The sequence below is a fragment of the Triturus cristatus genome, chromosome 1_1, assembly GCF_964204655.1.
Source record: "Triturus cristatus chromosome 1_1, aTriCri1.1, whole genome shotgun sequence".
Classification (NCBI taxonomy): Eukaryota; Metazoa; Chordata; class Amphibia; order Caudata; family Salamandridae; genus Triturus; species Triturus cristatus.
The window spans coordinates 500,529,732-500,544,138 of record NC_140579.1 but is presented as its reverse complement, the minus strand read 5'-3'; the positions used below and the strand labels follow the sequence as shown (position 1 = coordinate 500,544,138).

Here is a 14,407-nt window from a genome sequence, read left to right as displayed (position 1 = left end):
GTTAGAAACTGGAGTTAGCGGGAGTTAGTGTGCGTTTTTTTGTAGCTAAGTGTTTTGGAGATAACCTTGTTAATATGGAGCAGCTGTGTTAGCGACTTTTTTCGTGAAATTTCAGTCAGGAACGCCTACCTTGCATGTCATTAGCGATAATTATCGCTGGCTTGGAAGGCGATAAAAATCCGGTAGCTATCGCCGGAAAACTCACGCTAACAGGGGCTAGCGTCGCCTTGTTGATAAGGCGATACAAATATCCCCGCTTTATCGACGCTAAAGCGGCGATAAAAAATTATCGCTGCCTTGTTGATATGCCCCTTACTTCCTGAGATGTCGGTTCGCTTAAAAAATTCTGAGAGTACATGGGCTTCAGTAACCCCGAAAGCTATATTAGATATGGCTCAGTATTATCAGAATCAGGTGACCACTGAGCAAGAACGAAAAGAAGGAAAACTAAAAGAATTGAAAACTAAGGTGATGATGGTCCAGGCCTATGGACCTCAAGGTTGAGGTCAAAATTATGGTCAGAATTTCAGACAATCCCCTCTAGTAGGGCCATAGTAGGGCCACCGCATAGACAAACTCCACTAGGGCTGGATCAATGTGCTTATTGTAAGGAGAAGGGACATTGGCGTTCCGAATGTCCTGTTTTAGCTGCTTGTGGGAGAGGAAGGGGACAAGTGAATGGTAGTCGGGGGACTTCAGCTCCCCGACAGCAGCAACAGCAGGTTCAAGCTCCAGAGAGAAATAGGTCAGGAAATTATTTTGATCAACAAATTAATCAATATTCTATGGAGGATTGGGAATCAGAGGAAACTGTGGGAACACATTTTGCCTAGGACAGTGTAGAACAAGGAGGACCAGTTGAGATACCTGTAGACTAGTCAGGGCCCTATATAACAGCCACTACCCTTGGGCAGGATCAGAAATTTTTAGTGGATACAGGGGCGACACGTAGTGCAATATCTCAGAAACTGGTCCCTGGGACACCCTTGTCTGGCCAAGTGATTACATCGATAGGATTTGATGGAACACCAACTCCTAGCCCTGTGTCCCAAAAACTACCTTTGAAGGTTAAACATGTCATCACTACATCCCCCTTTTTACTTCCCCCACATGCGCCAGATAATCTGATGGGACTCGATCTTTTGAAATATTTCCATTCTACTATACATTCTTCTCCATCTGGAGTACATGTCATTTTTGAGAAAAAGACATTGCCTAAACAATATAATTTTTCTTTATGTTCTGACCTTGATCTGTCCCTTCATGTGTTTTGGCTACTGCTGACACAGATGTGGGAAGGATGTACATTTCCCCAGTGCATATACAGGTTCGGGAGGATGCTTCCTTACCAAGGGTCCCGCAATATAAATATCAAAGGAAGGTGTGGATGCGCTGATATCTATCATTGATGACATGATACGTACAGGAGTGGTTGACGAACTTTCCTCTAATGTATGCAATAGCCTCATTCTCCCTATAATAAAACGGGGCGATGGAACAGGGGATAAGATTTACCGATTCATGATTGATTTAGGAGAAGTCAATAAAATAGTGATTCCTCAATATCCTGTCGTCTCTGATATTACGACCTTGTTGACATTAATCCCACCTACAGGAACTGTATTTTCCGTTATCGACCTTTTCTTTATTCCTATACATGAAAACAGCAGATATCTATTTGGATTTTCATTACGGGGCCGCTCATTTAGATTCTGTAGGGCTCCACAAGGCTATACAGAGAGTCCTAGAATTTACAGTGAGGCACTTAAACGACAGTTGGATAAACTTCTTTTGCCACCAGGAGCTACACTTGTGCAATATGTCAATATTTTGCTAGCCGCAGAAACAGTTGAGCATTGTAAAGAGGCCACTCTCTCCCTATTGCATCATCTTGCTGTTAAGGGACATAAAGTCTCTAAGAATAAGCTGCAGTATTGTCAGTCTGAGGTCACTTATTTGGGTCACCTCTTGTCTAAGGAAGGCCGCACTCTGACTAAAGACGGGATTCAAGCTATCCTAAGAATTCCTATTCCAAGTACTCAAAAAGAAGTCAGGGCACTTATTGGTATTACTTCCCACTGTAGACAGTGGATCCCGAACTTCTCACTTATCATCAAACCTCTTTTGTCCCTTGTTACTAAAGACACTCCCTCTTCTCTACCATATGGACATCTGAATGTCAGGAAGCATATCAGCAGCTTCGTGCATCCCTTTGTTCTGCTCCAGTGTTAGGCACTCCAGACTATGCAAAACCTTTCATACTATATGTACACGAGAGAGAAGGTTGTGCATTGTCCGTCTTGACACAACCATATGGTAATAAGCATTGTCCATGTGCTTATTTCTCTGTATTAGACCCAGTGGCCAGAGGACTTCCAGGTTGTCTTAGGGCAGTTGCTGCCACCGCCAGCTCTATATGACAATCGGAAGGGATAGTGTTGAGTAACAAGCTTATGGTTATGGTACCACATTCTGCAGATGCGCTCCTGAACCAGACTAAAACACAACAATTGACTAGCACTAGACTCACAGGATACGTACTTACGCTTTTGGCACCTCATATCACACTCAAGAGATGTTTGACATTAAACCCAGCTACATTGTGACATTTTCCAGCTGAACCAACTCAAGATTTACATGACTGTATTTTCCTCACAGAAGAACAAACTAAGGGAAGAATAGATCTTAAGGATACACCTTTGTCTGATCCTGAGGGAGAACTATATTGGTGGATGGCTCTTGTTTAAAACTACCTGATGGCACCACCTCTACATCCTATGCTATAACCACATTCCAAACTGTGGTGGAAACAGCCTGTACCCCAAAAAATCTGCCCAAGCAGCTGAACTCATTGCGCTTTTAAGGGCTTGCGAGCTCAGTCAGGGATTATCGGTAAATATTTATACGGATAGCCAGTATGCATTTGGTGTGGCACATAATTTTGGCAAACGTTGGAAGGAACGGGGATTCCTAACCTCCCATGGTTCTAAAATACAACACAGCGAATTGGTAAATAGTCTTCTTACTGCCTTGACATTGCCAAAGAGTGTAGCCATTATCAAATGTAGTGTTACAGCAAACAAATGATGGACGGAATGCTGACAATGCAAACATTCTCCCCCAGTCAAAAGATCTGGGTTAAATCCATTGTTCTTTTGACCACTACGCCACCCCAGTTTGGACCCGGCCATATGCAAATCAGTCTTGACCCTGTGCCCCATGGGAACAGTCCAGACCGAACTGCCAGGCCAGGTCCTCCCCGGACCGAACAAGCATCCAGGGACCGGTTTCAGGGTATGTCACCCTTCTTCAGCCAGGCTAGCTTAAATCCAGTGGCACAGTGAGCAAGGGACCCACGTCTGAGCATACCCATCCCACTGAGGGCGAAAAGTGTTACAGCAAACAAATGATGGGCAGAATGTTGACAATGCAAACATTCTCCCCCAGTCAAAAGATCTGGGTTAAATCCATTGTTCTTTTAACCACTACGCCACCCCAGTTAGGACCCAGCCATATGCAAATCAGTCTTGATCCTGTGCCCCATGAGAACAATCCAGACCGAACTGCCAGGCCAGGTCCTCCCTGGACCGGAAACAAGCATCCTGGGACTGGTTTCAGGGTTTGTCACACTTCTTCAGCCAGGCTAGCTTAAATCCAGTTGTACAGTGTTCTGCATTCTGTCCATCAACTGTTGTTTTGCATTTGTCACCCCGAGTGGGACGGGCATGCCCAGACGTGGGTCCCGTGCTCTCCATGCCACTGGAATCAAGCTATCCTGGCTGAAGAGGGGTGAAACCCCGAAACCGCTCCTAGGATGCTTGTTTCCAGTCCAGGGAGGACCTGGCTTGGCAGTTCGGGCTGGACTGTTCCCATGAGGCACAGGGTCAAGACTGATTTGCATATGGCTGGGTTCAAACTGGAATGGCATGGTGAGCAAAATAACAATGGATTTAGGCCCAGATCTCTGTACTGGGGTGAATGCATGACATTGTTCTGGATTCTGTCGATCAACTGTTGTTTTGCATTTGTCACCCTGAGTGGGACGGGCATGCCCAGACATGGGTCCCGTGCTCTCCCTGCCACTGGAATCAAGCTATCCTGGCTGGAGAAGGGTGAAACCCCGAAACCGGTCCTAGGATGCTTGTTTCCAGTCCAGGGAGGACCTGGCTTGGCAATTCAGGCTGGACTGTTCCCATGAGGCACAGGGTCAAGACTGATTTGCATATGGCTGGGTTCAAACTGGAAATGCATGGTGAGCAAAAAGAGGATGGATTTAGGCCCATATCTCTGAAGTGGGGTGAATGCATGACATTGTTCTGCATTCTGTCCCTCAACTGTTGTTTTGCATTTGTCACCCCGAGTGGGACGGGCATGCCCAGACGTGGGTCCCTTGCTCTCCATGTCACTGGAATCAAGCTATCCTGGCTGAAGAGGGGTGAAACCCCGAAACCGGTCCTAGGATGCTTGTTTCCAGTCCAGGGAGGACCTGGCTTGGCAGTTCGGGCTGGATTGTTCTCATGAGGCACAGGGTCAAGACTGATTTGCATGTGGCTGGGTTCAAACTGGAATGGCATGGTGAGCAAAAAAACAATGGATTTAGGCCCAGATCTCTGTACTTGGGTGAATGCATGACATTGTTCTGCATTCTGTCCATCAACTGTTGTTTTGCATTATCAAATGTAGTGCCCACAATAAAATTACAGACAAGGTGGGACAAGGAAATGCTTTCGCTGACGAAGTTGCACGAAATACTGCAAGTGCACTCACGAGTAAAGTATATGTACTACGATCCCAAGCTGAAAGATGGGAAAACATGTATACAGTGATTAAGGAAATATAGCAGTCAGCCACTTAACAAGAAAGGGCAGAATGGCAAAAGGAAGGAGAGTTAGATGATGAGGGATGTTGGATGTCAAAAGATATGTCAAAATGGAATTTGCCTTATGCCTATTTATTACCTTTTTTGACTATGGCTCATGGACCTGCTCACGTTAGTGCCAAAAACACCATCTCCCAACTAGATCAGGTATGGGATAATCCACTCATTCGGAAAACGGCTGAGCATTTGATTAAGCATTGTATGATATGTTTACAGTATAATCCTGGGAAGAGAGTATCAACCCCTATTGGTGGATTTTCTCCACCTCAGGATCCCTTCGAAGCACTTCAAATGGATTACATTCAGTTAGAGCGCTGTAATAATTTGAAGTATGTGTTAGTTGTTGTTGGACTTGGCCCTTTTTCCCTGAAATTTTTCGCTTTTCTGGGAAATCGCATGATGTGTAAATGCGAAGATTGAATGCTGTGCGATAAAGTACGCAGACTGAGTTTCCCCATTTTAAACCTATAACTTTTAAAATGCATGCCATGGCTGTGTGGTTGTGCCAATTGACTGAGCTGGGTTAACAGTCTAGTTATTATTTCCCAGCAACCCCAGCTTTTGGAGGGAAGCCTGGCACCCAGGGTGCTCTACCCCTCCCCCTAGGCCAGTTAGAGCCAGTCCCCCCAGACGCTTCTAGAAGCGTCTGGCACTGTCTGGAAGGTGGGGTGAGGGGCGTATAAAGGGCGGAGCTGGGCTGCCATGTGCTCAGTCAGAGGGTGGACCTGAGAGAGAGGGGACCTGCTGCCAGGGGTTACCGCCACATGGGCCTGTGTGCTGGGCCCTGAGCCTACCTACTCCCCTCTACTGTCCCCAGGGCGAGGGAAAGCTATAGTTGGGGCAACGCAAACCTGGAGAAACCTATGCAGGAGTTTTAGGCGGTAGGGTTTAGTCAGGGACCTATGCCTCTGAAAGTGACAGGGCTTAGGTGCTGCATTTTAAGTGAGTGAGGGATCCTGAACTAACCCACTGATCTGGCCCAGCGAGAGGAGAACCCAGGGACGACGGGCAGAGACTTATCAGTCCGCCTTCAGCCACCAACTCAACTTCCCCCCCTTGAGAAACCCTCAACCAAGGGCGCAGGAGCCCGCAAGCGCCTCGTGGGACCCGGACTGCAGTTCCGGCGGAGAGAGCGCCATTTATAAGCTGCCTGTGGAAGGAGAGCGCTATATCCAGTGAGCGCTACAGTTCTAATTGACTGTGCCCTGCTGGTGAGTGTGGGAATCCCAGCTGCCTGCTACCTAGCGCCTGGGAAGCGCTATATCGATGGCCCCCATAGCGTTGGGGAGGAGAGGAGAACTGGTTTATTTGGAAACCCCGTGTTATCATGGTCCTTTTGCTGACTTGAAACAGCGGGAGCCCACCCCGTGTTTCTGCCGCCTGGGTACTGTGTCTTGACAGCGGGTGCCCACCCCGCGTAATGGCGGTGTTTTGCATGCTCCGGTAACTGAGCGGGTGCCCACCCCACGTGATTGCTGCCGGGGGAGGTCGCCGCGTTGCCAAGGAAGAGGTTGCCCACCCCGCGGTATTACCGCCCTTTTGCAGATTAAAATTATAGCGGGAGCCGACCCCGTGCTGCAAATTGAGGAAAAATCACCACCGCCGCTCGGGCGCTGTTTGGAGGAGGTGCTGGGCCTGGGCCGCGCGAGTGCGCGTTGCCCAGCAACCGGGGCGCCGGCTGCGTCATCGGCCGCGCCCCCGTGACGCCAGGAAGCAGCCCCGAAGTCAGGGCCAAGACTGGAGGACGCCGGTCGGAGAATTCCGGGGAGAGCGGGAGGCTACCCCGCCTTCCCCCCTGGTGAGAAAGTGACGCGCGGGGCTCCCAGATGGAAGGGAGAACCCCGCGTATAGTCCACAAAGTCCCGGGTCCCTGGAGGGGGCCCGGGTGAAGTCTGGCAAGGCGCGGCTGCTAGCAGGGCTCTCCGGAGCGGAGCGGAGGAGAGCCCTGCGTGACTAGACCTGCCGCCAGAGAGAGCCCCGCCTGCCCAGTGAAGAGCGCCGTCGAGAAGACGCTCCCGACGGTGCCCAGCAAGCCAGGAGGGCCGAGGCACATGGACGGTGCCTTCCCTGCCCCTGAAGACGTCAGGAGTCACCCCGCCTGTGCCCCGTGAGGAGGAGCAACATCCCAGGAGAGCCCGGTGAGTGAAGGGCTCCGTGGGGGACTGGTGGCGTGGAGGGGGGCAACGAGGCACAGTATCGGTGCCCGCCCCCGGTGCTCCCTTGGAAAAGAACCAAAGGGGTCGTGTGGGCTTCCCCGCTTAGGAGGGGGCAGCGGCAACGTGACGGGGACCTGGTGGGGCGCACTTAGAGGTGAAGCCGGGGCATACAGTCGGTGCCCGCCCCCCTGTGCCCGCATGGAGGGCCCGTGGGGCCCGTACTTATTCTGGGAGGCATTTCCTGCCCTTCCGAGTCCCGGAGGGGACCCCATCATTGCGGGAACTTGGTGCACTCGGCACAGCTGCCCCGCAGGCCAGTGGGCAGCTGCAACGAAGGGGCCTGCCTGACTTTGGAGCCCCAGAGTGTGGGACCTCACCCCAGACTGAGTGTCCCGTCGAAGGCCTGGTATACTTGCCAGGGGTAGCGCTTGGCTCAGAGACCATATTACGAGGCCCTATTGAGTGGCTATGCGCTATTGATCCTCCAGGTACAGCGCTAGGTGCAGATGTCATGTTTTAAAGCGCTATATTCAAATGTCATGTTCTTAAGCGCTGTGTCAACTGCTATGTTAAAGGCTATGTTTTGAAGCGTTAATGCATTGCTACGTGCAGCGCTATGTTTATATGCCATGTTCTGAGCGCTATTGCCTTGATATGTGCAGTGCTATGTTAAAAGGCTCTATGTGACGCGCTATTGATTTGCTATGTGCAGCGCTATGTCTAGATGCCAGGTTTTGATGTTGATGCACTGCCTACCTTAATTTCTGCCTCAAGCTCAGGGGTCGCGCATATTGGTGATGCCTAGGGGAATGCCATGATGTTTTTATTACAGGTGTTCCGGACGATTGCTTAATGTTATGCCATGATGATTTTCTTGCAGGCTTGAGGCTGATGGACTTATTTTTATTGTCTTCTATGTCGCAATGATTCCGGCAGGGGCCCGATTGGCCCTGCCCTGTATACAATTCCCCCCTGTACCTTTTGACCCAGCGCCAGTTGACGCCGTGTAGAGATTACCAAACATACTGTGTTTTGACAATACAAAAGTTATTTTCACACAAACTGGTGTAGTGTCTCTTTTTGTAGTGTGCCTTGTGTGTCGCCTGTGTGTACTGCGTGAATGCTTTGCACATTTCCTCCAGAGTTTGGCCCACCCGCTCTGCACCACGCTACCCGTTTCCAACAGTTGTGGTTTGTTTCTTTAGTAAGTGGGTAGAAGCTTATCCCACCAAAGACAACACAAAAAGTTCTGTCGAAGGAGTTCTTCCCCCTTGGAATTTGTAGAGTCCTATGGAGTGACAACAGCCTCCACTTAACTGGCCAGATAATAGAGTACCTAATGAAGGTTGTTTAGGGGTAAAACAGAAATTTCATGCTGCTAATTATCCTAAGGAAATGATAGACGGAGTGTTGAACATTGCAAGCACTCACCCCCAGTCAACTGATCTGGGTTTAATCCATCACCGTTCTTTAGCCCACTCTGCCACCCCAGTTCAGACATGGCCATATGCAAATCAGTCTGACCCTGTGCCTCATGGGAACAGTCCAGCCCGAACTGCAAAACCATGTGTTCCCTGGACCGGAAACAAGCTTCCTAGGACCGGTTTCCGGCATTTCAGCCGTCTTCAGCCAGGTTTGCTTGAATCCAGTGGCAAAGTGAGCAAGGGACTCACGTCTCAACATACCCGGCCAACTTATGGCGAACAAAGCAAAAACCAAAGGAAATGATGGACGGAGTGTTGAACATTGCAAGCACTCCCCCCCCAGTCAACTGATCTGGGTTTAATCCATAACCGTTCTTTAGCCCACTCTGCCACCCCAGTTCAGACATGGCCATATGCAAATCAGTCTGACCCTGTGCCTCATGGGAACAGTCCAGCCCGAACTGCCAAACCATGTCTTCCCTGGACTGGAAACAAGCTTCCTAGGATCGGTTTCTGGCATTTAAGCCGTCTTCAGCCGAAGACATGGCTTGGCAGTTCAATCTGGACTGTTCCCATGAGGAACAGGGTCAGACTGATTTGCATATGGCCATGTCTGAACTGGGGAGGCAGAGTGGGCTAAAGAACGGTGATGGATTAAACCCAGATCAGTTGACTGGGGGTGAGTGCTTGCAATGTTCAACACTCCGTCCATCATTTCCTTTGGTTTTCCTAATTATCCTCAGGCAGCAGGTCTGGTAGAAAGGTACGATGCCACATTGAAGTTGAAACTAGCAAAGATACAAGCAACGATGGGCCTTAATTGGCCAGATACCTTGCCTCTAGCATTGTTATCCGTTCGTTCCATCCCACATAGTAAGATTGGACTTTCTCCCTATGAGATAGTCTTTGGTAGGCCTATGAATGTATGGGGACCACCAAGGCCAAATGTAATTAAAGAAATACAGTACCCTGTTTTGAGTGATTACCTAAAAAATGTGACTGAGAAACTGTCTCTGATTCATCAGCAGGTGCATGAAGCTATTCCAGACAAGTCAGAGGGTCCGGCTCATGGTCTTCAACCTGGTGACTTCGTCCTCGTAAAAAACTTCCAACGCTCTAAAAATTTGGAGCCTCGCTGGAAGAATCCGGAGCAGATCCTGCTTGCGACTCGAACCGCTGTCCGTGTCACCAACAGACGCCATTGGATTAATGCAGCACACTGCAAGCGAATCCCCGCAACTGTTCTCCAGCCAGAAGGCAGAAATGATGTGAAAGACATCTTACAGACTCAGAAGACTATTGCTCCTCTGAACGAAGACACTTTATTTCCTGATCAAACTACACCTTCAGCAACAAGGTACGATTTACGACCAAGGAAGGGAAAGAGCAGATAGATTTACCAGAGGACCGGTTTCAATTAGTGGAACAGTTCAGCTGTGACACGGTAGGATCACCGAATCGGCTGAACTAGGTTCAGAGGGGATTGTGATGCGTGTTCAGTGGTGCCTGGATCTCCCTCCGACCTGTGGTTGTATCAATACCAAGAAGGAGAAATGCAGAAATTGTGATCCAAGTTGCGAAGTAATGACAAGACTCTGTGTATGGTGACTCTGATCAAAATGTTGATAATATTGGCAGCAGTTTTTTGGACAGAGAAAGTGATTCCGGCTCAAACCCTATTGCCCGCTACTACTCCTGTCCCCACGGAACATTAGAACTTCACTCTTCCCTACCATGAACAGAAACATCGGATGTCCTACCTCAATAACACTTTCATCCAAATGTTACATCATACTCATAATGCTACGAACACTACCAACTGCTGGGTATGTGGAATGATGCCAGCTCATCAGAAGAAGGGAGGAACACCTTTCATTCCCTTGCCATTTTCACAAAATGGCTCCTGTAGAGCCTGGTTCGCACTTTTGTGGGCCTCTGCAATTAGTAATATCACTCAAGCCAATGTAGGAAGACTCAATGCCCAGCTAAACAAGGTTTGTTTCCTCGATGAGGAAGGGGATCCACAAGCCAAAGGAACTGTATGGTAAATGGAGGAGTATCGCAGAGGGAATTCCTCCACAGGATATGTTTATCCCAACACTCGAACAGTCAAGGGTAATGGGTATCCTGTTATCGCTGTAACCAGAGCCCGAGCAGAACTTTGTGTGAGTAGTATTGGCAGTATTCCCGTGGGAAAAGGTGACTGTACTACAGTGTTGAATATCACTGGAACGAACAATAGCAGTTTTTTTATCTTCCCATAACATTTACTTCATTTGTGGAAACAAAGGTTATTGTCATCTACCAGTCAGTTGGTCCGGCATCTGTTATGTGTCCTTTGTCTTCCCCCTGTGTTCTTAGCACCTGCCTCTTATCACAAAGACCAAAGAACATGGTCTTGGTCTGAATGGTTACAGGGACTTATTTCCACTTGGGGTTGGAAATTATTAATGGGAATAGTAATTATAGGAGCCATCTTTCTTACTTGCTGCTGCTGCATTCAAAGTGCTCCTACGATATGTACAGCTTGTATAACCACTTGTAATCATATTAAACCTCCCCGATTAATGTTCATGAATTGACACACTGCCCCTTGACCAATGTGATTGACACAACCACAGACTAATAGATGAAGTCTGGCTAAAAACCCATTTAAGTAATTATGATAAATATATCATTTTTGTAAAAAACAAAAGATCTTGGCTAACATAGACCTAAAAAAGACAATCTGTCTGACACTGACTGATAGCCTCTGCCTTTGAAAAAAAAGATGGCAAAAAAGAAAGAAGGCACAAAAGAAAGAAAGAAAAAGGAAAGAAAAAAGAATCAAATAAAAAAAGGCAGGACAGAAGGAAAGAAAGAAGGAAGGAAGGAAAGAAGGAAAGAAATGAGGCAAGAAATAAGGAAAGAAAGAAGAAAAGACAGAAGGAAAGAGAAAGAGAAAGGGAGAAAGGAAGAAAACAAAGATGGAATCAAAGAAATAACAAAGGCAAGAAAAGGGATGGAAGGAAAAAAGAAAAAAGAGCGTAAAAAGGAAAGAAAGAACGAAGGCTCAAAAAAGGAACAAAAAAAGGAGAAAGAAAAAAGAAAGAAAAAGGAAGATTGCAAGACAGAAAGTAAGAAAGAAAGCAAGAAAGAATGAAAGCCAGAAAGAAGGAAAAAGGAAAGAAAGAAGGAAAGACTGCAAGAAAGAAAGAAGGCATAACTTAATACTGAAATCTACACAACCTATTGTGCTTTGAAGTAGCTGAAGTCAGATTAACAAAACACGCTCCAACAGCTATTTTCAACACCATTGGCAGGATAAAGGAACTGATGAGGCCAGACTGTGCCTTTCTTTCATTAAAAGCGTCCTGCTATCACATATGGCTCTAAAAACAAATGCAACACTGAAGTGATTATAAAGTAAGAATAAAAACACTAGCACTGAAGAGAACTATCTTATGTGTGGATGTGCTCATTGTGAAAGAGCAAAATACAGTCACTCAAAGTGAAGTTAACCAGTAGCTTAAGTAGGATGACCCATTGCCCCCTGCTGCATGCTGTAGTGGGCGGAAGAAAAATGTGAATGAGACAACAGACGAAAGGCAGAAGATAGCTGGCTGAAAGCCCCTTCAAGGAAGTATGTGATACATATCATTTTAGTGAAGTCAAAAGGTCTTGACTAACGCCAGATCTAATTATTAATATTGCATGGAAGTGTTTTGCAGGCCTTGAGCATCGAAATCTGGACCATTAGCGAACCCCACAGTTTGCGATCTGAAGAACTAACCTTTTAGGTACCCATGCAGCAAACCAAATACCGGTCGCAAAGGGGCAGATTCGCAGGATGTGCCCCTTTGCAACCGGTATTTTTGCATTGGGGATGCATCATCCCCAATGCAAAAATTGCAAATTGCAATTCCTTAAATGCAATACATTACAGAAAAAAATGCGATTTCGCAATTAAGAATCACAACTTACCGTCAACTTAAAGGTGATGGTAATTTGCAATTTCTTTGAAAAACGTACCAAAGTGCATTTTTCAAAGTCCCATGTTACACACACACACACATGCCCTTGGGGCATGTGTGTGTGCAACATGTGGATAAATTGTAATTTCAGGGGTGCAACAGGGGGTCCTTTCGGCATTTGCGAGTACCAATTGAGTACTCGCAAAATGCGCATGCAATTCCCATTCATTCCTATGGGCCTCTAGGCACATAGGAATGAATTGGAAGCAATTCCTTAATTGCGACTCACAATTTGCGAGTTGCAATGAAGGAATTTGTAGGAATCTCAAATTTATTAGATTCCTACATGCATAGCCAATAGCGAATCCTTAATTGCGATTCCTTAAAAATCGCAATTAAGGATTCGTTATTCTGATGCATGTGCACCTTAATTCTTTATATTGGGGAGCCCAAGGTAGCCTTGCACATTTTCAATTTCTGTTGCTAAAATAAATTTTAAAAACAACCAAACCGTTGTTCTTCAAACGTTACATGTTGCATTGCATGTCCAGTAAAGCAACAAAGCACATGTTGCTGTCCCACATAGTTCTAGTAGCGGTTACCTAAACGACACGCCCATATGATTTAAACAAACCCCCATGCTTGAAAACGAAGGCAAGCCAGTCTCCTTTGTTTCATCATATGCACATAACCTCCTGTTGGAAACGGTGATTGCAAGCAAACAGCTTGATAATAGAAAACACGCCCTCTGGTCTTCCCTTTAGAGTCTTGTGTCCCAATAAATTGCCATAAAAACATTTGAAAAATCCTCTTATTGTATATAGCCTATGTTTATTATCCTAATGGGAGAGTCTATACTTTGTTTGATAAATGAGGCATCGTGATGCTGTAAACATATCACTCCTCTTGGCAAGCTAAGGAGGAAACTTGTCCCTTCGGTGCACAGTCCGATTCCCACTTTCACGTGCTAACCTGATGGAAATTGCTCTTAAGCCCACAAGTTTAATGCGTTAGGGGTTGCGCTGCCATCAGCCATGTCTTTGTAGCTGGGCCTACCACTACGAGAACTCCAGAATGTAATGGAACTTGCGGACTGTCGCCAACGCCATGAAAATGCTCCGTTACTGACTAAGTGATCCAGATATAAATAGTACAATGCAGCGCTGTACTTTCAGTGTGGTGCTGTCCAGGCTGCACATCCAGGCATCTTAAACTGAGCTAGACACACTTGAGAATTCTGTGTTATTCTGGCTTTGGCACTGAGATAAGATTATGGTACACACGGAAAATGTCAGCTTTCCGACAATCACTCCGAAGCACCTCCCCCCATCAGCTTACTCATCCCCCCAACCCGCTTTATTAGAGCCCTACTGTTGGACTTGGCCCTTTTTGCAGGGTCATCCCTAAACTTTTTGCCTTCCTCCTGCATTTTTTCGGATCTGTTGTTGGCTGTTTTATGACTCTGGGCACTTTACCACTGCTGATCAGTGCTAAAGTGCATATGCTCTCCCCATTGTAAATTGCTATGTTGGTTGGATTCCATAATTGGCTTATTTGGTTTACTGTCAGACCCCAGTAAAGTGCACCAGGAGTGCCAGGGCGTGTAAGTACAAATGCCGCTGGTGGGCTCGCAGCAGTGGTTGTGCCACCCACAGAAGCGGCCTGGTAAAATGTGTCTAGGGTCTGCCATCGCAGAACCTGCGTGCAGTCTGGTACTGACCGGCAAGTGCACCCACTTGCCAGTCCCTAAACCTTCCCTTAACTTCATGTTAGTCACCCCTAGGGTAGGCCCAAGGGCAGGGTGCATTGTAGCGTAAGGTAGGACAAGCCCTGATGTGTGTGGCATGTCCTAATAGTGAATTACAGCCATTTTCGTTTTTCACTATTGTAAGGCTACCCTGTTCTCATAGGCCAGAATGGGCTGTTAAGATTGTTACATCCTATGATCCTAACAGACCCAGGGAACATGGTAGAAAATCGAGTTTAGTATGCCTG

At 47.1% G+C, this 14,407-nt stretch overlaps 1 long non-coding RNA gene across 1 annotated transcript in view; it reads right to left on the bottom strand.

Annotated features, from left to right (window-relative positions):
* The window catches only part of LOC146870477 (uncharacterized), a 236,730-nt gene that overhangs the window by 96,862 nt on the left and 125,461 nt on the right, over window positions 1–14,407 (bottom strand). The gene's annotated exons all lie outside the window — the stretch shown is intronic.